The sequence below is a fragment of the Sphaerodactylus townsendi genome, linkage group LG04, assembly GCF_021028975.2.
Source record: "Sphaerodactylus townsendi isolate TG3544 linkage group LG04, MPM_Stown_v2.3, whole genome shotgun sequence".
Classification (NCBI taxonomy): Eukaryota; Metazoa; Chordata; class Lepidosauria; order Squamata; family Sphaerodactylidae; genus Sphaerodactylus; species Sphaerodactylus townsendi.
Window position 1 is genome coordinate 18,788,291 of NC_059428.1, and position 26,553 is coordinate 18,814,843.

Consider the following 26,553-nt stretch of genomic DNA (forward strand, 5'->3'; position numbering starts at 1 on the left):
CCCCCAAAATGTAATTAAATATTGGAAATGTCAAAGAACCCTCTTTTCTTCTGAATGGCATCTATAGGCCACTAACTCTCCTGGTCTGAAGTAAGATCCCCACTGTATGTTCTCATGTGCAGAAGGACAGAAGCAATTGTGTTGTTTGTGTATTGTAGCTATGCTCCTTTCTGAATTCTTTTGATTTTTAAAACAATCAGAGCCTTGCATAGGTGTCAAACTCGCGGCCCTCCAGATGTTATGGACTACAGCATGATGCCGGCAGGGGATGATGGGAACTGCAGTCCATAACATCTGGAGGACCGCGAGCTTGACACCTGTGCAAGGGATGCTTTCATTATCAAGGGTTAAGTTGTCTCTGCTTCTATGGACTTTGAAAAGTGAACATCAGTTTCATTTTGATCAGAATGCTCATTTGCATTACAAATGTCTCCGCCACCTACTCTCCCCTCCCTTGGTGAACAATAATGAACCATTAATATAGCACAAAAGAGGCCAATTAACTCACGTCCTTGTTCTGCATTCCAGTTCTCTCATCCCACACCCCATGGCTTGCTGAACTTCAGTTTATTCACAAACTCAGAAGAATGGAGCTGGGAGGCACCAGGTTGAAGCAGAGCATAGTACCTCTACATGCTTGACTCCTCTCACCTTCAAACTTGTATATAAGGACTCATGGGCAATGGCGTATTTGCCTAGAAACAGGGAGTACCCTCTGTCCCCAGGCGCCACTGATCTGGTCACATGGGGGGGCGCAAAATCGCCCCCCCCACGTGACCAGGAAAATGGCAAGGCAGTAGGAAGTTTAAGGAAGGCAGAGGACCCCCCCCCCCAAAGCCTCGCTCCCAGAGGTGGGATCCAGCAGGTTCTCACCAGTTCCCGAGAGTGGGTTACTAATTATTTGTGTGTGCCGAGAGGGGGTTACTGATTGGGTCCGCTTTTCCGTCTCCACGTCCTTGCCTCCCCAAGAGGCATACTGCCTTTGAATGTGAAGGTTCCATATAGCAATTGCGACTAATGATGTAACTGGGTTAATCCCTTTCAGGTACTGCAATTCATTGATCTTCAGCCTTTCGTACCTTTAATCTCACCAGTCTCTATCAAAGAACCTGCGTGTTTCACCATTGCTGTGTTCAGATTTGTGAGTTGGGGCATTTTCTATAATGTGCTAATGATTTAGAAATGACCTGGTGCAAAAAAATTTGGGGGGGTCGTGGTGGGGTGGCTGCCCATGGGGTTTTGCCCAGGGCTCAGGTTTGCCTAGGTATGCCTCTGCCCCCTTTGCTGAGGGCGGGGGGGGGGGCTGGCGAGGGAACCTGTTACTAAAATTTTTGGATCCCACCACTGCTCGTTCCCCTCCCGACTGCTGGCTCCCCCCAACCCCGCCCCTCTCCGGTTCCAAGTCAGCAGCCAATAGTCCCTTCTGCCCTCCCCTCTGGAAGACTCCATGCTGGGGCCTTTGCTTTCATAAGGTCAGGGGGCAGGGCTCAGGGGTGGGGGTGGGGGTGGGGGTGGGGGTGGGGGTGGGCCCTGCCCCTGGCGTAGTGGGGGGGTGCCTGGAGACCGGATGTCTCCAGGTGCCATTTTCCCCCGGTATGCCTCTGCTCATGGGTCTCCATTCTTATTAGTATCAGATGAAGATAACTTTGACTCTTGAAAGCTCATACCCACCACAATCTTCTTGGTCTCTCAGGTGTTACTGGAGTGGAAGATAGCTGTCACGATGAATAGATGTGATACGTGGTTCCCATGACCTAAGGCTGTTGCAGAAACTAAACACAGATCAAAAGTGGCCAGAGCTGTCTGTTTATAATTATGGCTTTTGTGAAAAACAAGTAGGAGACGTGTGCTCAAGATCAACGCTTCAGAAATGAAAATGATACGATATTCAGTACCACTCCCAACTGGAACTCAGGCCCCTTCCGCACATGCAGAACAATGCTCTTTCAGTCCACTTTCAGTGCACTTTGCAGCTGGATTTTACTGGGCCAAACAGCAAAATCCACTTGCAAACAATTGAGAAAGTGGCTTGAAAGTTCGTATTTTCATATCCAGAATTCATCTCTGAAGTCTTAAAGCGACTTATGTTTTGCTTCCTCCAAAGGGCTTCAGTCCTTGTGAGGGAACTTCATGTGTGACAGCAAATCAATTTGACCCCCATGCCATATAATATACTCATCTGGACGTTTACAACATGATATGATATAAATCCAAACTCATAACGGCCATAAAACTGAAGCAGTCTTTTTCTCCTTACGATAATAAAAAGCTGGGGTGGATCCAAGCTGTGAAGCACCCAGTTCTTTTTAAATTGATCCCCCCCCCCCCCCCGAGTCTTCGCTGGCTGAACTTATGCTTCCATCATCTCTGAGTCCTCTGGCAAGGCAAATGACAAATGATTATCCTACTTCAAACAATAAATTGAAAACTTGGCGCATGTAAGGATAGGAACTATGGCTTCGCAGCAGAGTGACTGCTTGGCATGGGGTTCAATCCCCGACCTGTACAGCTTAATGAATCAGTAGATGATGTGAAATTCCTGTACCTGAGACTTTGGAGAGCTGTTAGTAGTCAGCTGCTACTAGAATAGCATTTTGATGCAAGCACAGAGTGGAGCAGCAGTGGTGTAGGAGGTTAAGAGCTCGTGGATCTAATCTGGAGGAACCGGGTTTGATTCCCAGCTCTGCCGCCTGAGCTGTAGAGGCTTATCTGGGGAATTCAGATTAGTCTGTGCACTCCAACACATGTCAGCTGGGTGACCTTGGGCTAGTCACAGCTTTTCGGAGCTCTTTCAGCCCCACCCACCTCACAGGGTATTTGTTGTGAGTGGGGAAGGGAAAGGAGATTGTAAGCCCCTTTGAGTCTCCTGCAGGAGAGAAAGGGGGGATATAAATCCAAACTCTTCTAAGATTCAGGACTGCAGGCAAAGCTCTGCTCATGACCTGAGTTTGATCTTAATGGAAATTGGTTTCAGTTACCTGGCTCAGGGTTGTCTCAGCCTTCCATCCTTTTGAGATTGGTAAAAGGACCACACAGCTTGGTGGGAATAAAGTATAGGTAACTGGGGAAGATATGTTGTTCTACTACATGGACTACATTTAGGCACATTTAGGCAGTAGAATGTTGAGAGCCCAAAGGGTAAACATAGAACTCCATGTGATTGGCTAGAGCACAGGTGTCAAACTCGTGGCCCTCCAGATGTTATGGACTACCGCTCCCATCATCCCCTGCCAGCATGATGCTGGCAGGGAGATTATGGGAACTGTAGTCCATAACATCTGGAGGGCCGCGAGTTTGACACCTCTGGGCTAGAGAGAATCACAGCACATTCTTAGCCAGAGTACAGAGAGTTTTAAGGACAAAACTGAAGTGAGAGCCAGAGTGAATGGTTGTTCTTTTGTATCTCCATTCTCTGGTGGCAGAGAGTCTGTTCTAAGTGAGCTGAGCCACTCTGATTAAGTGCCAGGAAGGTCAGATGTAGAATAAGGAATCTGTGCCAAGGTCCTGAAGTGAACCATAACACAGTAACACTGATTAATCAATCACACTGGTGTAAGGAATTCCATAGAAGCAGAAATAAAAGGCTCTTTGGTGAAAAAGACCGTTTATTCAGACATCTTAGAAAGCTCAAGTACACGCAGTGGCAGGAATGACACTTCCCGCCAGAAGCACAGGCTATAACTCTATCCATCCCATCCCCCCCTCCCCGGGCTTCCTCATATGGGAGCGGAGACCTCTATCTCCCAGCTGCCCAGAGATAAAGAGTCTCTGCCGGATAAAGTACTAGCCATCGCCCGGGCTGTGGAGATGTAACCTCAAGGTTAAGCGGCTGCCCTTCTCCATCAACACCCACTGAAACACTTTTACACTCTGCCTCCCTTAAAGAAGACCCCCCTCTGGGTTTATCACGCGGAAGAAGGCGTGGTGGAAAGCAGAAATATAAGGGTGGGGGCGTCAATATTTTCGGAATAAACCCATTGATTATACCCAGAGGAATATCCCACCCAAGAGACTAAATATTGCAAGCGTTTGCGATTAAAGCGAAGTCCAGGATGGCGTCCAATTTCGTAGTGCGCTTTGTGGCCATCAATAATAGTCGGTGGGGGGGTCTCTCTCGGCTGAGTCGTGCCAAGCTTGTCGTAGGCGGGAGCCTCCTTGAGGAATAAACTGGAACGTGGAAGACAGGATGAATGTTACCTAAGAGAGTTGGAAGAGCAAATCCAGTCGGGCAGGTGACACTTCATTAATCACTTTTAGTAATCTGAAAAGCGTCCCACGAATCTTTTGCCTTAGTTTGGAAAACTTATACCGCACGCTCCTCTTGAAGATTTTTTGGTGAACAAATACAACCCAAGCGCCCACACGCGGTAAAATCGAGCGGTGCTTATCCACGCTTGCAGCTTTTGGGGAGATCCCTTAGCCTGTTGTAAGGCCCGGTCTGGACCGACCTTCCACCCCTCGGCTAGGGATGAGAAATCCATTGTTGAAACTCCTGGAGGATCCAAAGCTGCTCGCCGGGTAGTTCTGGATTCTGGTAATATATGGCGGTGGAAGGAAGCGACCTCAGACACAATTTCAAAGGGGGTTTTCTTTGTACTGCTATGAACCGCATTTGGTTATAGGCGGTACTCCATAAGCGGAATGAGCTCGCGACCAAATGGTGTCTTTGGTGGTGAAGTTGGTGTAACAACGTCCAAATACTGCTCTAGGGTTCTTGTTCGTTCTCTCCGACTCACCGTCCACTTTGAGCGATGGTAAGAGCGACCGCCGTGGGCGGCCCCTAACAACCCTAAAAAAAGCCTTCCAAGGGAACCTTGAAATGAATTGGGGGCAGCGGTGAGGAGACCACCTTTAACGTAGCGCAGTGCATAGGCGGTAAACATGTTGAATAGAACAGTCAGCTGCTTTTAACTTAGGAGCCCGATGGAGGATGGAAGCACCCGCGAAAGGAATAAAAATGGGCTTGTTTAGCGAAAAATAAGTCCACCACTACCCATAAGACCGTACAGTTGCCATGAGCTCTCCGGTAAATCTCGTAATAAAATCCCATGGAGATGACTTCCCAGAGGCTGGGAGGCCTATTCCGGAAGAAGGAGTTCAGCAACAGTTTCCATGGGGCTTTCCTGAACATGCTTTTGGCTTCTGCACAGACAGAGCAACCCTTTAATATACGCCTCAATGTCTTTGCGCGTGCTTGCGCGCCACCAGAAATTGACGGCGGGCTAGAAATGCAAGAGTTTCAGAAAGCCGTAAAATGTCCAGCCGGCGGGCATCGTGGCAGGCTTCAAGAACCTGCTTTGCGGAGGGGAGGCCATCGTGCCAACACTCCCCCCTCCATGCCAAACCCCATTCTCCAAAGCGCGGTGGGGAATCACCTTCCTCCGCTGGAGGCTCGATTGCAGCCCCGCCTCACTCGAAGTTCCACGCAGGAAAGGAGAGAGCGAGAGACTGGGAATGGGTGGTGAAGGAGGAGAAGGAGTGGGCGTCTGAGATCGGGTGACAGCCAGCCTCCCCAACTGGGAGGGGAGAGAACAGTCGCGTGGAGATGTCCACCGTAAGAGCAGCTCCACCTCCGGGTAAGAAGCCTTGAGAGCGCGTGCAGCCAGTTTATTGGTTTTCCTCGAGGAAAAAAAATGGACTGTGAAAGAGGAAACGGAGAAAAGAAATCGGCCCAACGGAGGTTGTTTTATGGACATCTTGAGGGGGTGGAAAGAAGCGGCCAGGTTTTGTGATCCGGAACCAAACCTGAAAGAGGGTGTTTAGTCCCCTCCAGCCAGTGGCGCCAAGTGGAGAGTGCTACTTTGATGGCGCGCAGTCTCTTTATCTCCCACAGTCCAGTTGGGAGTTCAGCACCGGAGAATTTCTTTGATAAATAAGCACCACGGAACCAGCCTACCATCTTTTATTTTTTTCTGCAACAGGGCTGCCCCAAAGCGCTTTGTCCGAGGCATCCATCCACGTGAACCACAAACTGGAGATCTGGGTCAGGGTGCTTTAGGATGGAGTTCAGTGGTGAAAAGCAGACGTTTAAGAGCTGAAAGGCTGCTTTGACATTCTTCCAGACCAGGAAAGGGGCCCGGGCTTGGTCGGACAGTGCGGATCTTTTACGCTTTGAAGTGCGCATTAAGAGAGGTCTGTGATGAGGGAGAAGTCAGTTCAGCGACCATTGGGGTATGAAGTCACGATAGAAATTAGCAAACCCCAGAAAAGATTGGAGTTCTCCTTACGGTTGGTGGGGGGCAGGCCATTGGAGGACCGCGTCAATTTTAGCAGGATCCATTTTTAAGCCCTCGGGCGAGATCCGGGTAACCCAAATAGTCAATAGAGGTCTGGTGGAAACAGCATTTGGAGAGTTTGGCAAAGAGGGAGTTAGTTCGAGCAAAGCGTTTCCAATACTTTTGAATCCAATGCTTACATGCTCTTCCATGGTTTGTGAATAAATTAAAAGCGTCATCTAAGTATACCACAACTCCCTTGTACAATAAATCATGGAGAACTTCGTTGATAATAGGGCCATACAAAAGCCCCGGGGGCCCCACTTAACCCGAATGGCATTATTAAGTATTCAAACTGGGTCCAAACTTTGTGTTAAAAAAAGCGCCAGTCGCAAGTGTTCATAGCCTTCAGCAATTCTGACCCTGTAGTAAGCTTCTCTCAAGTCTAATTTAGTAAAAAAGATCGCCCTTTGCTCCAATGCATCTAAAAGGTCCTTTTGATCAAAAGGCAAGAAAGCGGTGATTTTATTGGACAAGAGAGACTCGCATTGAGACCTCGATAATCTGTGCAATAGCCGTGAGAGACCTCCATCTTTTCTTTTACAAACAAAAGCGGGCGAGCAGCGTGTCTTGTCTTGTGTTTGGTAATACGCCACTACGATTATCGAACCCGCGGCCGAGGTTGCTTGTCCAAGAAACGCAGTTCCCTTCTCCTCATTGGGACTCTATACGGTAGATTCTACCCCTTTGGGGCACAGTTGTGCTTCCAAACCGGCTGTATGCTTAACGATTTTGCAGTCAAGTGTCTCTATGGGAATTGTGGCAACTGATCGCATTCTTGCTCCTGAAAAAACTCTGGCTACAGATCTTGGTACGCCCGGTGGGATGCCAATAGGAGAATGTCGGGGAGCAACCGCTGATGAAGCCAGGGAGGGGGGTGTGTCAGAAGGAGTTGGGCTTTCCCCAATTCATGTATGTTCACCGCAGGGGAGGGTCCAGTGAATTCTAGGATCCTTTTCTTTCCAAATGAACTTTTGGTTCATGTAACACAATAAATCCATATGGCATGCTCCAGAACTATGGAGTGTTTGGCCATTACTGGCGCAAAATAAAACTAATTTTCTCCCCAATGGTCGGCGCAACGGAGGAGAACCGGTTGTGTTTTGAACTGGGCCGGTCCTTACCGTTCCCGAGGGCTGCCGTCCATTTGGGTGAATGCGTATGGAGCTTAGCCAGAGGGATTTGGTCCAGACCTACAGCCTTCCTCATGCCACCTGGGGCCGCATTAAGCAATGGGAGCAGCCAGAATCCCACAAGGGCCGAGGCTATAATACCGCGAGTATGCTTAGCGGGGTTGGCCAGAAACAGCCGATTGGACAGTAATGGGAGGCGCTTCGCCTTCACTCACCCGGCGTCAGGAGTCGGACCCATGTCCATGGGGGGGGGGGGGGGGGGGGCTGAAGAAAGGCAAACAGCTAAGCTTCCCCCTCCTCTGGGTGCGCGCTTCGATGACCGCTTTAAGATGAGCCCGTCGGGCGGCCCCGATTTAGCGTGGTGGCTTGGCAGATGGGGTGTAGCGGCGTGGACTGGAAGCGGTTGGTCTTTGTTTCTTCGGACAGTTGGCGGCTAGATGACCTGGTTATCCTCCGCCAGTAAAGACACAATCCCAGTACGGCATGACAGCGCTCAGAGGTGGAGAAGTCTACGGTAGAGGCGGCGGCTGGAAGCTTGGCTTGGTGAGGCGCAGTGGCAGGTTTTGGGAAGCATTGGGCGGCCTCCGGCACGAAGCGTATTCCATGCGTTTTAGACGCCACTCTGGGATCCCAACTGGATCCAATCAGCAATAGTCGAGAGGACCCGAATTAAAACACCGTTTCACGCAGCTTGCGGTCAACAGCATCCGGTAGAAAGTATTACGCGATTTCAGATGCTCAGGCCACTCAGGAGGGAGTCGAAAGCAGCCGCCGCACGAAATCTTTACCGCGGGCAAAGATTCTGCAAATGAGCGGTTGCCCTGCTGGATAGCGTTTTGATGGATCGCGGATAGCTTCATTTTCGGCGCCGGCGGATTTCTTGGAAGCGCGCTCTTAAGGCTTGGAGGAATCGCGGGCACCGCAAGCGATTAGAGTCTTCATCTTGCAAATCCAAAGAGTCACAAACCAGTCGGGCTGCTGCCTCCATCCAGGACTGAAAGCCGATGTCCCGTATTTTTTCGCGCTCAGACCGGTATAAATCATCATAGTCCTCCAAGTGGGCAATCAAGTTGTAAAGATGAAGTAGGGGAGTTTGGGCGGTCCCCATCAAAAGCGGGCCGAGGTATCGGGGGCCTGTAGTAACCCCTTTCCCACGGCTCTTAGGCGCCTGCACGGGCGGCCGAGATGCGCCAGGTTGAGCAGGTTGGCTACGGGAACAGCGGTTGCCGGGGGGGGCCGGGATCGGTGGCGGTATTAATGCCGGTACGCTGCTGGCGTTCCGGTGGGAGCTGGTCGCTTAGCAGGAAGGTGGCAGGGGCCCAACAAGCGTCGCCCCTCTGAAGCGCCCGGCAGTATCAGTGACTTAAGCGTAGACTCCAACTTGGGGCTTCCTGGTCTGCTGCTTCCTCAGTTCCCTCTCCAAGGCATAGCCGTAGCTCTCTCTCTCCCTTGCGTGGTCCGAAAATGCATCACTGAATTAGCGCTATGCAGAGCTGCTTTCGTTCAATTTAGCCAGTTCGTCTCCGTTTAATAGCTTTGCAGTAAAGCTCACTTTTCGTCTGCGCAAAGGCCTGAAGCAGCTTCGGCGTTGCCGCTGTAAATCCAGTTTGGAAGGCCGCTTCAGGACCTTATATCATGAACTGACAGATTCCTGCGCATATTGTGCGATTGGGCGCCATCTTTGGCCACGGTCCAGCTCGAAGTTGGACTTCTTTGCGTTTGCTGTTCCACGGTCCCTTCTGCAGGTTTTAGCTCTTGCTGCAGCTGTGCCCGTTCCTCCTCCCATAGCTGGCGTTCCACGCGGTCCATGCTTCTTGGGCATCTACGCAGTCGACCCACTTCCTCGAATCCCAGTTCTCTTTCGATGGGAGAGGAGAACGAAGATCCGGCTGGGAGTGCAGTGACTTTCTTCGGACTCTTCGTCGTCTGGAAGCGGAGACATCGGAGACACCGTAGCCACCTGGTGGCTCCCCGGGGCACACCTCAGGTGCAGCACAGCTGACCCGGGATCAAGGGGGGTCGATCGGGAAGATCGGCTACGTGAATACCCCTCCCAATCCCAGGTTTAGTCCCAGTGTCGCCGGACGGGCCCCGAGTGCTGTGCCCGCGGTGGTTCTTTGGGAGCATCACCAAAATCACGCAGTCCAGGGAATCGTTCAATGGACTCCTGGAGTTACCGCATGACAAGGTGGTCAGGCCCGTCTCCTCCATGACAGGTTGCATCTGAGGGTTTGCAGTAATCCATGCACGAAAACGAGGTAGAGATCCACGATCCCACAGGCTTCGATCCATAGACAGCGCCCCAAGCGACTCACATGTAAGTCTCCATGGTCGTCGTCCGGCGTCCCTCGTTCCAGCGGAGTAAAAGGAAGACTTGCGTGCTGATCACGTAGGAACGAGGAAAGTTAGTCACCAAGCGAAGACCTCGCTTCTCCCGCCCGGTTCCTCCAGATCCAGAAGGGAAAGGTCGGAGCCCTCTTTGGGGGAACTACCGCGACCTTCCCCAAAAACATCTGCTAACCTCTCCCATGCCGGGACACCGTAGAGGTCCACTGCACTAGGGATATAGATGGTAGAAATTAGGATTCCTGCCACAATGTAAGGAATTCCATAGAAGCAGAAATAAAAAGGCTCTTTGGTGAAAAAAAGACCGTTTATTCAGACATCTTAGAAAGCTCAAGTACACGCAGTGGCAGGAATGACACTTCCCGCCAGAAGCACAGGCTATAACTCTATCCATCCCATCCCCCTCCCGGCTTCCCATGGGAACGGAGACCTCATCTCCCGCGCAGAGATAAAGTCTCCGCCGATGAAACTGGCCCATCGCCCGGGCTGTGGAATGTACTCAAGGTTAGGCGGCTGCCCTTCTCATCAACACCACTGAAACCTTTACAACTGGTGGCTTGGTTAATTTCTCTGAGGAAAACCCACCTAGATATGGGACAGTGCAGCTCCTGAGGGTGGTTGATTTGTTAACTAGAAAGAGGATTGGGTTTCCTGGAGAAAAAATGCAAGTCCTTCTCTGAGAAGCACCATGTAAAAGAGACACTCTTTGTGGTGGCTGCTGTTTGTCTTTTGTGGATTTAATAACGTTTAAGTCGAGTAGCACCTTAAAAAGTCCAACAACATTTTCCAGGGTATAACCTTTTGTGAAGCGAACCTCTGCTTTGACTCTCAAAAACCTATAACCCTGGAAAACGTTGTTGGGTTTTAAGGCGCTATTGGACTTGAATTTTACTGTACTATTCCAGACTAATCCAGCTGGTTGGCTACCCTTCTGAGACAATGTGTGTAGGCTTAACTATTGTGCTGCGGCTGCTGCTTGGGAAATGATTGCTGTCTTTTTAAGTAAGGTTGATAGGTTCAGTTTTTATGAAGAGTTATATCATATTTGGCTTTGACAGATTTTTTTTTTTACTGTTATTGATTGCCTCAGGCAGTTTGGAAGAATATTGAAGAATAAAAATAAAAGAAGAAGAATATAATCCACCCCTTAATTTTGTGGCTTCACACAGAAACCTCTCTTAAGTGGGGGAGACGTCTTTTATCACTTAAAATAGCCTGTTCTGATTGCTGTTACTTTCTTCACTGAGCCAATATCTTAAACTGGGATCAGCATTCCTCTTTCCAATCATCCTTTTCCTTCCTCCCCGCAACAGTATAAGCTAAGTTGAGCAAGATGGGATCAGAAAGTTAGACGCTTCCTCTTTCCTGTCCTTTCTCCCTCTCTTTTCTTGAAAGTTTATTGAGTTATTAAATTTCATTTGTATTCAAAGTGCGAGGGAAGGTGGAGGGTGGAGTGTCTCTGGCCAGGCCAAAGAAGCATTGTTGTTTCTGTTAACTGTAATCATTGTGTCTTTGGAAATGCACTGCTTTACCTCCAATTGCAACTTTCGTAAGACTGTTCCAACAACACTATTTTTTGTAATAAAAAAATCTAATATAATAAAGGCATTGGCGGTTGTTCTCATATGTGTACTCAATTACATTGCATAAGGTAGAATTGAATTGTTATAAGATAGGATCAAATGCAGTTACTGGAATGGGGCAGCAATCTTTTACAAATTACATATTCCAAAGTCAAACTGACTCTGATCACCATGAGCATTTTGTGTTGAGCGTTCCACTCCTTTTGTCATTTTGTTGAGAATATATGGCTCATTCCGCACATGCAGAATAATGCACTTTCAAACTGCTTTCAGTGCTCTTCGAAGCTGTGCGGAATAGCAAAATCCACGTGCAAACAGTTGTGAAAGTGTTTTGAAAACGCATCAATTTGTGTGTGCGGAAGGGGCCTAAGACTCTGTGTGCTCATCGGTATCATAGGTCCAGTAGCTGTTGTTGGTAAACACTCCAAACTTAAGGCGGTGCTGGGATGGTTAGAAAGCATTGTTTTCTCTCCCTTCTGTGTTGGGGTTAGAGTTTCAGACTAGAGTTATCAGCCTCCAGGTGCGACCCGGAGATCTTGCAGAATTACAGCGATTACTAGATCACAGAGATCAGTTCCCCTGGAAAACAATGGGCGATTCTGCACATGAGTAAAATAGGTTCGACCCAGTTCCCTGAGAAGGGTACTGACCTAGGTCGAAGCCATTGTTGTTCCCCACTGCAACCAGCTTGATCCCAGCTCGGAGGGTGGAATCATCCTGTGCCTCTTCGCTTCTCCATTCTGATTGGCTACTGTTCTACGGCCATGTTCCGTCTATCCCCACACACGTTATAAAAAAAACTGCCACAGGAATGGAGGGACGAAGGTGGCGTTTTTTGATTGGCCAGCTGTACGCATGCCCAAAACACTCAGCTGTGATTGGCTGAATGGGGGACTCCTGGCTGAGTTTGAGCGTGGTTCCCTGAAAAAGTAGTAGTCCCCAACTGGAGTCGGAAATTTGACCGTTACACGGGGCGAAGCTGGTACAAAACCACGTCGATCCCAACGGTTGTGCGGAGCACTTAGGTCGAACGCAGCTCGAACTTAGGTCGATAGCGCAAGTGCGGAATCAACCAATGGTTGCTTTTGTGGGTGGACTCAACGGCATCACACCTCTCGGAGGCCTGTTCCTTCCCCAAACCCCATCTTCCCAGACTTCACCCCTACAGAAATTTTCCAACCTGGAGGTGGTCACCCTATTTCAGATGAGGAGCTAGGAGACCCAGAGTCATATTCCCACACTTCCATAATGCTAGCTAGATGATCTGGGGGTCAGTCAGTCGCTTTCAGTCTCATTTACCTCATGGGATAGCTGCTGTAAGGATAAAATGAAGGAGCATCGAAAATAGCGTATGTCCACCTAAACTCCTTGGAATGAGGTGGTATGAACATATACAAATAAATCTGGTTTAATTTTGGAGGCCAAAAACTAGAATCCCTCTTACCTCCAGATGGTCCTACTGAGGAAGATTTGAAAGAACAGTCTACAGCAGCGGGTCTCAACCTGTGGGTCGCGACCCCTTTGGGGGGTCGAACGACCCTTTCACAGGGGTCGCCTAAGACTCTCTGCATCAGTGTTCTCCATCTGTAAAATGGATAAATGTTAGGGTTGGGGGTCACCACCACATGAGGAGCTGTATTAAAGGGTCGTGGCGTTAGGAAGGTTAACCATAGACATGGCTACCAATCTTGATCCTCCTTGATCTGCGATTGCAAATGCCTTAACAGACCAGGTGCTCAGGAGCAGCAGCAGCAGCAGGCCATTGCTTTCACATCCTGCATGTGAGCTCCCAAAGGCACCTGGTGGGCCGCTGCGAGTAGCAGAGAGCAGGACTAGATGGACTCTGGTCTGATCTAGCTGGCTTGTTCTTATGTTCGTATGTTCTTAAGGTTAAGAACCTATATGCCAATAGAGGCTTGTGTTGTTGTAAGGTTAAGAACCACTGGTCTACAGGACTATGGGTTGCGTCTATGGTCCACTTAATATCTCATCTGTTGTGATAGGTCCCTCCCTTTTCAAAAAGATATTCATGGGATTTATGTAAGGGGGCAACTGGTAGGGGGAAGTGGCCATTTCTGTGGAAATGTGTCCTTGCTGACATATCACAAGTGTCCTCTTCAACGCTCACAAACACCTGAACTTTTAAAGTGCGAAAGGAATGTTTGTAGAAATGTGGGTGAAGAGCTGAGATGTTAGCCTAACGTAGTGTAGTGGTTAGGAGTGGTAGACTCTAATCTGGAGAACTGGGTTCAATTCCACACTCCTCTACCTGAAGCCTACTGAGTGACCCTGGGCCAGTCACCATTCTTTCCGTATTCTCTAGGCCCAATTGGCCATGCTGGCAGGGGCTGATGGGAATTGTAGTCCATAACATCTGGAGTGCCAAAGGTTCGCCACCACTGCTAGGCCCCACTTACCTCACAAGGGGTCAGTTGTGGGGAGGAAAAGGGACTGTGATTGTAAGCTGCTTTGAGACTCTTTAAAGGTGGAGAACAGCAGGTTATTAAAACCCACTCTTCTTCCTTTTAGCTGACATGTATTTAGGCAGTGTTCAAACTGAGAATTAGCAGCTTAAAGCCATAGGTTTCATGACAAACAGTGGGATGTAAGAACGGAGTTGAAAGAGGAGATAGAAATAGCTCTGAGCGTCTATTCAGATTTCTATGAGGGAGACCCAAATATGAGGGCAACAAGGGGCAGGGATGACTAACTTGTCAGTGGCAGAAGCCATAATAGGTTCAGAGGAGTGGGAAACTAGTTGGAATACAGTGGGGAATGAAAGCATCAAGTTGGCGGAAGGCAAGCTTTTCTGAGGAGACGTCACTGTTGGCAACAATGAGCACACAATGGGGATAAGGCCAATGTCTGCACTAAGTCCTTGGTCCTCTTATGTGGGCTGAAGTATGTGGAACAGAAAGAAGAGTGAGTCATTTTTGTTTTCTCTTAATGTCTTCTGAATGTTCAAAGCAGCCAGAAAGCAGACACATGCAACCCCGTGTTCCTGCTGCCCAGTGCCTGAATTTCTGTTCACATGCCTGTCCTTGGTTAAGTCACCGTCACTATTTCGTGCCTTTTGGAGATACGTCGGGGATACCTTTTAAAATGTGGTCAGTGTGCTCACAGGAGTGATAAATCACTTGAGCTTTCAGCTCTCTGAGTCTTCAGACATTCGATATTGAAGCCCAGCAATCCTCAAGATGCTTTCCTGGGAATAAACCCAACTGAATAACATGGATATTATCTCTGAGTAGGCCTGATTTCTTCCTGCGGCAAGGACATTTTTGGCTGCCGTGTGCACCCAATGCAAACGCACGAACATAATCTTGAAATGCCAGCGAACTGCTTCCCTGGAGCAAATAGTAAATGTTGCTGACTGCATCCGAGTTGCAGTTATTTTTTTAGAATGGCTAGATTCAATAATCTCAATTTTCCCCCTTCGTTTATTTTTTAAACCTTAAATGGTTGTGATTGTTTTGCACACACTCTCTGCTTCTGAAGCGGGATGCTAAGCAAGTTAGGACACACAAATAGGCATTTCGCTCAGAGCACAAGAGTCACTGGAAAAGACAATAATGCTAGGAAAAGTTGAAACCAGCAGGAAAAGAGGAGGAAGATCCAGCATGAGATGGATTGACTTTCACATGGTCACCGTAGGTTAGAAGTGACTTGACAGCACTTAACAGACACACATGATTGTTATCAATTGCTTCCCATTTATTTTCTTGGTCAAATTTCCTGTCTCCATTTGTTTCTGCTCTGCTATTTATACAGAACTACCACAGCTCACTGCAGGAAATCTCTGTCTAGACAAAGATGGCTCTCCAGCCTGTACTTGAAAACCTCCAGTGAAGAAGAGCTTATCCCCTATGTAATTCATTCCATTATGGCACGTCTTTTAACACAGGAGCAGTGGTGGGATCCAAAAATTTTAGTAACAGGTTCCCAAACAGTGGCGTAGCGTCAATGGGGATGGGCGGGGCACGCCGGGGGCGTGGCTGGGCATTCCGGGGGCGGGGCATTAATAATTTCTCTGTTACTGTAAAAAACTCTTACTGTAAAAAAAAAAGTTCCTAATTTCCAGCTGGTATCTTTCTGTCCATAATTTAAACTCATTATAGCAAGTCCTATCGTCTACTGCCAACAGAAACAACTACTTCTCCTCTAATTGACTGCCTGTCAAATACTTAATACTTTCAAATACTTTATTTTGTTTCTAGAAATCAAAAGAAGGACACTTTCCTTAAACAAGGAACTTTACCATATTACTAAAACATGTTTTTAAAACAGCCCAACAGGGAGAATTATCCTGTTTTCTACCTTCACTAACCAGCCACATAGGAAACAACAGGACTTTATGATCTTTGGACCTAATGGATTTTCTAACGGAAAAGCAGACCCAATTAGTAACCCCCTCTCGGCACACACAAATAATTAGTAACTCATTCTCGGGAACTGGTGAGAATCTGCTGGATCCCACCTCTGCACAGGGGTGTCCAACTCTGGCGCATCAGATGTTCATGGGCTACAATTGGCCATGCCAGCAGGGGCTGATGGGAATTGTAGTCCATGAACATCTGACGCACCAGAGTTGGACACCTCTGTTTTAACATTATGAATATCCTGCTGATGTTAAACTAAAATCTACTCTCCTATAATGTAACACCATAATTGGAGCCTATAACTAGAGTATGTGTAAAGCACCAGCTGACTTATGACAACCCTGGAGGGTTTTCAACGCAATAGACAAAGGTGGTTAATCGCTGCTGCCTCTGTGTACAACCCTAGACCTCCTTGGTATTCTCCCAACCAAGTAATCATCCCAACTACTGAGGGATGTCCCTGCTTAGCTTCTGAGACCTGACAAGACAGGATAGCATGGACCATCTAGATCAAAGCCCATGACTGGTCTAGCGGGGAGCAAGTCTTTGATCTCTTCCATGTCAAAGACTTTTCGATATTTGAAGAGCATGATCATGTCCTCCCTTCTTTCGCCCAGCCTTCTCTGTGCTCCACATAAGAAGCTCTGCACCAGTGGTGTAGCTACCATGGGGCAGGGGGGTGAACGTCACACCGGGCATATGTCTGGGGGGCAGCAAAAATGACCTTTTTTGTATTTTTAGTGTTTCTACTTTGTCGGCCAGCAGGGGGTGCAGTTTTTAGGATAGCGGCACCAAAACTTCAAGATATCGTCCGGCAACACTCCTGCTGATACCAGCCAGGTTTGGTGAGGTTTGGTTTGGGGGGTCCAAAGTTATGGACCCCCAAAGGGGTTGCTCCCATCTCCCAGGGTCTATAACATTGGACCCCCTGAACCAAACTTCACCAAACCTGGGAGGTATCATAAGGAGAGTCTCCTAAAGATACCCTGAAATTTTGATGCTGCTAGCCTAAAAACTACGCCCCCTGCAGGCCAAAAACTGAAAAACCACTAACAATACAAAAAACACAAACAAACATGGGGAGGGGCAGGAAAACTCAGATTTTGCACCGGGCTCCATTTCCCCTAGCTACACCTCTGCTCTGCACAGTGGTGATCTTTGTTGTGAGAACAGGGTTACAACTAGTGCACACAAGTGTCATTTCATAGTGGAAGTAGTGAGGACAGCTAGTATAGATTGTTTTGCAGGAGGAATAGGCAGTTTCATGGAGGACAATTCCTTCAGTAGCTGCTATCCAAGATCATTGAAAGGAACCTCCAAGTCCAGAGACAATAGACCTTTGAATACCTTTGCTACAACATCTAAGGGAGGCTTTGGCCTCTATGCCCTGTCTGTTGGCCATATGCTGGTCGGCCACTCAGACACAGGATGCTGGACTACATGGACCACTGATCTGATCTAGCAGGGTGCCCCTTATGTTCTTACATTCATCTGTGAAATGTCACAGGGTATGACCATTCAGGACGTTCAGGACAAAGTTTGCTGACTAGCAATGATGTCTCACTTGACCGTACAAGAATAGTTTTGTTTTGTTTGTTTTTTAAAAAAAGCAAATTCAATATTGCATGCTATTCTGAGACTCTTCCAGGCTCATCTTATGAGACCTTTGACCTTCAAAAATGCTTCATAATGGTTCATGCAACAAGGTCACAGAACACAGCTGGGTGTGTATTAACGATCTCATAAAACAGGTCCGTTTGTCCTCACGCTGGGTAATGAAATGCCGTCTTATAACCTGGCTGTGTCACAAATTGCAGTTAATCCTCTTGCTTGCCGGAATACCTAGTTTACATTATGACAGTTTATTGGAGAGGGCAACGCACAGCTCTAACTGTTGGCCAGTTTGGGGAATGACGCGTGCACATTCCCTGGCTGAACCAGCAGTGTTCGCTGGCCCTAGACAACATTTTCTCCAGTTGATTGCCCCAAGTAGTACGTCAGTAAACTAAACACCATCCATGACTATTTTTCTGTTTTAAAAGCAAGGGTGCAAATATGTCCTCACGATCATGCCTCCAAATGTTGCTCATGACACCCACTGGATTCTGGAGCATTGAGGATAAACATGATTACTCCTTACCACCCAACTGACCAGCAAAAGCCTACTAGAATTCAGCAGCATTAATTCACAGCTGTTCTGTACCAACTGTTTAGTGCAACTACAGGTATCTATCTCCTCCCCTTCTTTCTCCTAGGTTTTCCTAAGGAGTAGAATGATCATTAACTTATTAGCTTTGTCAGGGATGCTTTAGGCCACAAGTGTCAAACTCGTGGCCCTCCAGATGTTATGGACTACAGTTCCCATCATCCCCTGCCAGCATCCTGCTGGCAAGGGGTGATGGGAACTGTAGTCCATAACATCTGGAGGGCCATGAGTTTGACACCTGTGGACTAGATGGTCTCTATGGCCTGTTCCAGCTCTTTACTCTTCCATCTGTGATGCTGGTCATGCCATGAGAAAGGAAAAGAGGGGCACATACATTTCATTTGGGTCCCATGTTCCACATTTAGGGTTAAGGAGCATCCCAGGTGTGTTCAGGTTGAAGTACAAGTCTCAATATCGTTCTCACAATAAAGGTAATAACTGTAAAAACTGAAGTATAAGAGGCTATTACAGTTTGGTCTCATCCTTCTTCCAAGAAGTATTTAGTCCTCTCTCCATTTTAACAAAACATTACTACTGCTGCTGCTACAATGACGACGACGACGACGACGACTACTACTACTACTACTACTACTACTACTACTACTACTACTAAAGAAGGAAGCCCTGCTGGGATCTGCACAAATACTACACCGATACATTACAACTTCCTAGGTCTCTGGGTGGGTGAGGACATTATTCTGATGTTTCCAACATTCTGGAAGAGTGTTTAAGGTGAGTTCCCCCATTGTATGTATGACTGTGAGTTAGGTTGGGAGACTCCTGACCTGATTTATCATGTGTCATGTGTGGTTGATCGTAGAAACACAGCATGGACTAGGAGGAACCCCAGATGTGAAGCTATCAGCTAAGCAGCACAGAGGAAATTCCTTTTAAAAAAACAGAATTGATTTTTTGCAAGTTTTTATTAAGTCTTCTAGGGCAGGGGTAGGGAACCTGTGGCTCTCCAGATGTTCAGGAACTACAATTCCCATCAGCCCCTACCAGCATGGCCAATTGGCCATGCTGACAGAGGCTGATGGGAATTGTAGTTCCTGAACATCTGGAGAGCCGCAGGTTCCCTACCCCTGTTCTAGGGGATGCTAAAGCCACTGGTAGCTTTTGAGCCACCTGTTCAGATTTCTAGGGCGAGGAGTTCAGCTGAATTCCTGCACAGAGTACTCATATGCACAAATACCCAAATGTTTCTAAAATTACAGACTGAATTACGGTTTTACATTTTTATTTTATATATTAAATTATGATGTACACCGCCCTGCGCCTATTGGGGAGGGCGGTCTAAAAATATAATCGATCAATCAATCAATTAAATGTTTTCAATCGCCATTTTTACAATGATGTATGTCGGCATTCACCCCCTCGGAATGGTTCCTGGCCCCCCTTGCCTTTTCTTTAGTTCTGTGTCGAATCGATGCTTCCATGTTTTACAGCCTCAATGCTTCGAAGATTGCCCTCCCCTCAAAATACAAGAACAGACAGGCTGCAAATAAACGGGCAAGGGGGGCACACTGTGAACTCAGAAAATGGTGCTGAGGAGAAGCGTGGGAAACATGGCCAACCGATCGCACAGCAATTGAAGAGGTTTTCAAAACGTTTCAGCCAGAGAATCAGTCGTTTGAAACGTTTTGAGCTGGAAATAAGACTTTTAGGGTAGAAACGATGCGGAACTCCATGGAGGAGACGTTTTATTTCCTGCCTTTAAAACGTTTCAAAATGTTTGTGCAGAAAGGGCCTATGTGTGTAGGATCTCCAAGCCGGTGGGAGAGCTGTAAGCAACTGCGCTCCTAAATGCATTTAGGGGAGAAAACATAGTATATAATATTGTTTAGTAATAGATCAGTAATAGATATATATATGAAGATTATACTTAGTGGGGATTAGGCCAAGTAGAATGCCATAAAGATAAGTTCGGCGAACGAGAGGCTGTTAAGTAATTCCTCTCAGTAAAAAAATGTTAAAGGCAGAGCAGTAAGTATAGTTAATGGAAAAGAAATGAATCGAAAGATAATATAGAGGGATAAGGGTATTAACCTGTCATGGAAGATGCTATCGCTACAGTAAAGGGAAGTCACATATGACTGTGAAAAGCATCTTTGCCTTTGATCTCCTGGAGAGGAGGATTGCAGGAAAGCCATACAAAGGATTGCCAGGATGGAAACTTCAAAAGGCCTTCCAAGTTTACCTCGTATTGGCCTGAACAGAGTTTTCCTGGAGACAGAGGGAAAACAAAGGGTTTCTGAATTCCATCTTACTCCCAGACGTGGTCAGAGGAAGGATCTCTGGGGCCATGGGTTTCCGGAATGGGGACAAGAAGAACCAAAAGGGATATGACCACCTAAAGCAACTCCCTTAACTGAATCTAAGTTTTATTTTAACTTTGTTTTCTGTTTTTCAATAAAAAATTGTTAAGGAGACCTCTCCAGCTGGATTACGGAGTTATTGGAGAAAAGAACCCAGGTTTTAATGGAAACAAAAGCGTTAGGCTCTCCCAGGTTTGCTTTCTTGGCGATATAACCCTAATTCCTATGCCTAGTAGCTTATGGAAATAAAAGGACAGGAGTTGAAATGCACCTTAGGAGCTGCTAACGATTTATAGATTTTAATAGGAGACTTTTAAAATAGTCTACTAAGGCCCCCCCCTTCTTCGCACACGCGAAAATACCATGTGGCCATTTTCAAACCACTTTCACGGCTGTTTGCAAAATTGGATTTTGCCATTCCTGCACGAAGCTTCAAAGAGCAATCACCGAAAGCAGGTTTGAAAGTGCATAGCTATTCTGCATATCTTGAGATGAGAGCCTAAGGGAGGAAACAGTAACAGAATTAAAAAGGTTATATATTATAGACTAGAAATAGATGACAAGTAATCACATAAAATATGTATATTATACAGGTATGTCCTAAGTTTCAGATAGAAAGAATACAAAGATGAGTTGTAATTAATACAGAAGTGACGTCTGTATCAGTGATTATGTGTTATTTAGACAGAAACTTTAAATGTTGGATTTTATTTGTTATGTTAATGTTACTGTTTTTATTTTTATTTTTATTATTTTAAAACCTTTTCATACCAAAAAAATGCATTTAGGGGAGGGGCTGAAGTTCACAGGAAGTGCCTCTGCCTTGCATGCAGACGGTCCCGGGTTCAATTCTCGGCATCTCCAGTTCAAAGGATGCAACTTCATACTTTGGCATGGTGCTGATCACACAGAGATAAGGTAGGGCAGTGGTGGCGAACCTATGGCACGGGTGCCAGAGGTGGCACTCAGAGCCCTTTCTGTGGGCACACGTGCACAAAGTTCATCATGTGGGGGTGGCGGAAAATCACCCACACCCACACACACACACACACACACACACACACACACACACACACACAATATCTAGGCAAGCCTGGGGACGATCCTTTACCTGGGAGTAAGCTCAGTTGCTGGCAATGGGGCTTGCTTCTGAGTAAACCCTCCTAGGGTCGTGATTCACCCATTCGAAACGTTGCACGGTTGCTCCACCAAACTTACTCCCGAGTAACGTGCGCCTCGGAGCCAACTGTTTTTTCTAAACTAAAACCTCAGTATTCAGGTTAAATTGCTGTGTGGGCACTTGGTGATAAATAAGTGGGTTTTGGGCTGCAATTTGGGCACTCGTTCTTGAAAAGGTTCGCCATCACTGAGGTAGGGGCTGGCTTGCTACTGCCCACATTGTCTCTCTGAGGGCTGAATCAATACATGGAGAGGTTGTGTGCTTCAGACTTTTGTATGAGGTAACTGGAAATTTATATGAAAGGTTAGCTATAAAAGAGAAGGAATTTGATTTACTTGTCCACCGCCTATTCTGGTTTTGAACGGGGTCCTCCACAATTCTGTGACCTCGTCCTTTGAAGACTAAAAGGATTACAAGCATGATGGGTGTTATTGTTACAGTTCTGTTGTTATTGCATATACTAATGCGTACTTCCGGCACAAAAAATTATAGCCATTGCTGCTCATGGCTTTTGGAGCAATCATCAGTTATGCGGAAGCGAACACCTTTTCTGTGAGGCACATAAAATGAGTTGAGGTGGGAAAGGTTGCTTGAAGGTACAGCGTCTGAAAACCACTGAATAAATATTGTGCAGTTGCACAAAGGAAAACATTACCTTTTCTTTAAAAAAAACCACAAGGCTTTGTCACATTTATGTCTCGTCTCTGGAACAGCATGATGAACGTGGCATCTTGTTTTCCACTGTGGTGGCCAATGGAGCAAGAAAAGAATATTGTTGAAACACAATCAGAAAACAAGGTAGACTTTGTGTAAATTGTAGCTGCAGCTCCTTTGGCACAACATAAAAACGTAAATGTTGCCTGCTGAGAGGATGTGGGATATGAAAAAAAACTGAACTACATAACAAGCCGTACTTCATTCTTCAAACGACAGGCATCAAGGACTCATTTCTGACCCAACAAGCTCTAGATGTTTGTGGGACTCCCTGTGGTCACGTAATGATGAGATGATGTCTCTTTGAAGACAAAACTTTTAGCTTTTGTTTTAACTTCGCCAGTTCCAGATTCAGGGCAAAAGAGCGGATGAGGTCACATAAATGGATGTCTAAAGGAGGCTCAGGTATGGGGGCATCACCAGAGGCGTATCTAGGGAAAATGTAGCCTGGTTTTCCACCGCCCCCGCACATATGGGTGGCCACTCTCCCCCACCATAACCAAACAGGGATAAGAAGGGGTGTGTGGGGGCGATTTTCTGCCCCCCTCATGGGACTAAATGACCACAGCTCGGAGACATTTGACCCCATATGTCCCCCTGCAGGTATTAATTTTCTGGAGCATCACCACGCTGTCACTTTTGCAAAGAAATCTGTAACAGGAAGCAAAATGTGGAGCTTTGCAACAATTTGTAAGTTTTCTTTGAGGTAAAATAAATATTGATGGAACTTAAGAACTGGTCAGCTCTTTCAGGGCTTAGACTGGAGTGATTCTCCAAAGGACTGTACTATCAGTTACATAGCTAGACCTCCCAAGAACATAGCTGAAGCAGCAAAAAATTCAGCTCTCGCAAGGTATACCCTGTCTAAGAAAAAGACGTTAGTAGGGTTAAATATTCCTCTGCCACAGAACTTGCCAGATCGTCTTTGTTGTAGCATGCTCCACCTGAGTCCTACTGCGTACCCAGCCCTGCTTCCCCTGCTCCATCTGTTTGAAAGTTTGAAAGTAAAACTACATTTGGGCATTCAGTTTAATTATAAAACATTATACAAACATTATGCAACAATAGTGCACAAAAGAGTGGTTTTGACAAAGGCAGCACGTAGAAATGAATACTAATTCTCATTATTTGCTTGGGACTATATTTTAATGGGGAAGTATACAATTTTCTCACCTCAACTGCTACACCTCAACTGACCAGACTAACATCTTTTTTTCTGAGACAGCTAGTAAAGGAAACAAATTGCAGGGAGAGAGGAGGTATTATGTGACAAACAGGCCACCTGAAATCAACTGCTGTTTAAGCTGTGCCACGGTCTTTAGAGACAGAAGAGAAATGATGGTCTATATTCAGGGTGGCAAGCCCAATGCCAGAAACCCTAGGGAATTCAGAGGACGGAGTCCTGATGTAGTCGGTATAATAATGCCAGTGATAACAACATTACTTCGGCTTGGCAATAAACTCCGGTAGTGATACATCACCGGCATCGAGATTGACTTTCCTCTAGGGTTCACCTTTACCATAGAGTATGAGGTAAAAAATTAGCAGATTTATCCCGAGCTTACGATGTGACAATAACTCCAGCCCCTAACCTATTGTTACCCAAAACCGGTAGCAGGATACTGGTCCCTTCACTTTTTAGTGTGGGATATTACGGGTTGTTGGAGAGCCCCATAGAAACTCCAGAAGTGATTCAACTCTCGGACCGCTGAGTCAAAACTCTGCTCATATACTACGAAGTTCCCCATCCTGAGGGAAGTCAGTTTCAGGGTGCCGGCTCAGGGCTGGCTGTTTTCTATCCTTCTGAAGGTTCTCAGCTTGCTGGAGATAAAAGTTAGATGACTGAGGGAGACAATGGCAAACCACCCCATAAACACAGTCTGCCTGATAAATGATATCATGTCATCCCATGGGTCAGTAATGACCCGGTGCTTCACAGGGGACTGGTTTTACCTTTTAGACACCCTGAGCCAGACTTTGGTTTAAATAAATAAATAAGCCATAGTTGTGGTGGGTTTTCCGGGCTGTGTGGCCGTGGTCTGGTGGATCTTGTTCCTAACGTTTCGCCTGCATCTGGGGCTGGCATCGTCAGAGGTGTGGTTTCTATTCTCTATTTGTGGGGGGCCCCAAGGGAACTGACTGACATCTGTGTAAAACAGGGTGCTGAACTAGGTGGACCACTAGTTTGATCTTGCAGGGCACCTTTTACACGAAGGGAAGTGACTAATCTGGGATACTTGTGAGAGAACAGGATATAGAAATCTTCTCATATGGAGCATTTAACAATATTTAGAGTGTTATTTCAGGCTAGAACATGAGGCTGAAAATGTCAGAATCAAACAGGGGACGTTGTGCCGCAATTCGTGCTGAAATTAAATTTGCAGAGCTCCTGTCGCCCCGATACAGCGAAATTCCTCAAAAAATTATATTCGAACGCCGGTAGGTGAAAGATTCCCTACCTCAGTTTCTTTGTTGAATAACTGATCGTAAATATGTCACTGGGGTGAAATCATCTCAGAATCTATGAATAAATGTCAATTGCAAAGAAGGTGATGCATCCATCCCAGCATCTTTCGCACACTGCGTTATGGTTCATTGTTTTTCTATCGTTTGAACTCTGCTCTGTAGGAGGCAACTCTCTTCATTTCCTATGCTGTGAGAAATTTACAAGGAGACTTTTGTCTTTCAAATATAATGTTGCCATCACAATACAATCCCATGTAGAGTTACCTTCCTTTAAAGGCACTGAAGTCTTAGTTGATAGTTCCATGGGAATGTCAACTCAATGCATGGCAGCTGTGAAAAGGCAAACCTTAAAGGGGATAATTAGGAAAAGCGAATTTGAGAATAAAACTGCGCGAAGATTGCCATGCCCTTTGCTATAAAGCCGTGTAGATGCGACGTACACACTTTCGATAGAACTGTGTTCCAGTTCTGCAGTGCCGGCCATCTCAAAAAGCGTTGATATTTCGAAGAGATAGAAAAAGTGCGGTGAGAAGGGCAACGAGACGGATATTGATTTGAGGTGACTGGAGCGCAACCTTCCTTATGAGTGAGAGGCTACGCAGCGTTTAGGACCTCTTACTAGTTTGGAGAGGAGCGTCTGAGGGGGGATATGATTGAAGTCTACAAAGGCCTATGCATGGGGTAGAAAATGTTGACAGAGAGAAGGCACGTTCTCTCTCTTTCTCACAATATCTAGAACCAAGGGGCATTCATTAGAAAATGCTAGGGGAAGAATTAGGACTCTAACAAAAGTACACTTCTTCACACAAGCGTGTGATTGGTGTTCTGGAATATGTTGACACAGGAGGTGAAGTGATGGCCCACACTAACCTGGATATGCTTTTGTAAAAAGGGCTTGGACAGATTTATGGAGGAGGAGTCGATCTATGGCTCCCAATCTTGCCCCTCTCCTTAATGATCTGAGATTACAAATGCCTTGAAGTAGACCAAGTGCTCAGGAGCAGCAGTTGACGCTTAGAGAGGCCGTTGCTTTCACGTCATCCTGCATCGTGAGCTTCTGGTCATGCCCCCACAGAGCCTTCGCTTCATCTCCCCTTTAGTTTCCCCCCGCGAAGTTAGTATGGGGTTTCAGCCATGCTGGGTATACCAGCGGTATAAAACCCGAATTTTATTCCTGTCCCCGGGCAGTTTGAGGGCTGGGCGTTCTATGGCGAGTTACGTTCAGCAACCTGGGCTTTCTCCTGCCTTGGCAGTTAGGGGCCAACGGAAGCCGCTTAATTTTAACAGTTAGGTGCCAACGGTTTGACAGCAACATGCTACTGGGATGGAATCAAGACGTTTCTTAGACTTCCTCAGTATTGAACAGTCAAAGATGACATAGATCCGCCATTGCCAAACAGCTATACGGCGATAGTCCCCAAAGCAGCATTTACACAAACTCCCAGACTCCGGGAAAGTTTCGCGCAAACAAAGTAACCTTTATTCAGTTAGATCCGGATTGTGGGGCCCGTCAACATCGCTACAATTAAAGCAAGCATTGAAACCGTTAACCCGAGTCAGCGGAGATGACCCCGTTTCGGCCGGCAGGCACCTAAATGGAACTACCTGGAAAGCAGGAACATCTCGTGCAAAGGCACCTGGTGGCAGAGTGCTGGACTAGATGGACTCTGGTCTGATCCAGCAGGCTCGTTCTTATGTTCTTATGTTCTTAATGTGTTTAGATAGGCATAACTGCTTGGGACTGCACTGTCGATTTCCTGCTATAATAACAAATACCCACCACGCGGAGTATAACATATAAAACGTATCCGTTAAGATCTCCGTGTGGATTACCAAGTTTGCCTGCTTTCGACAGGAGGATTCAGACGTTTCCCCTCCCCCACCCACTTCATTTGAAATTCAACAACTCAACAACGCACACTGTTCTGCTCAAAGCGGCTGACAGATGTTTGG

At 46.8% G+C, this 26,553-nt stretch overlaps 1 long non-coding RNA gene across 1 annotated transcript; it reads right to left on the bottom strand.

Annotated features, from left to right (window-relative positions):
- Positions 1–1,098: 1,098 nt before the first annotated feature.
- Positions 1,099–23,306, bottom strand: LOC125431798. Its single transcript, XR_007244340.1, has 3 exons — positions 23,198–23,306; positions 17,740–17,746; positions 1,099–1,109 (listed from the first exon to the last, which is right to left on the bottom strand). It is a non-coding gene; the product is annotated as an uncharacterized LOC125431798 (long non-coding RNA).
- Positions 23,307–26,553: the final 3,247 nt, after the last annotated feature.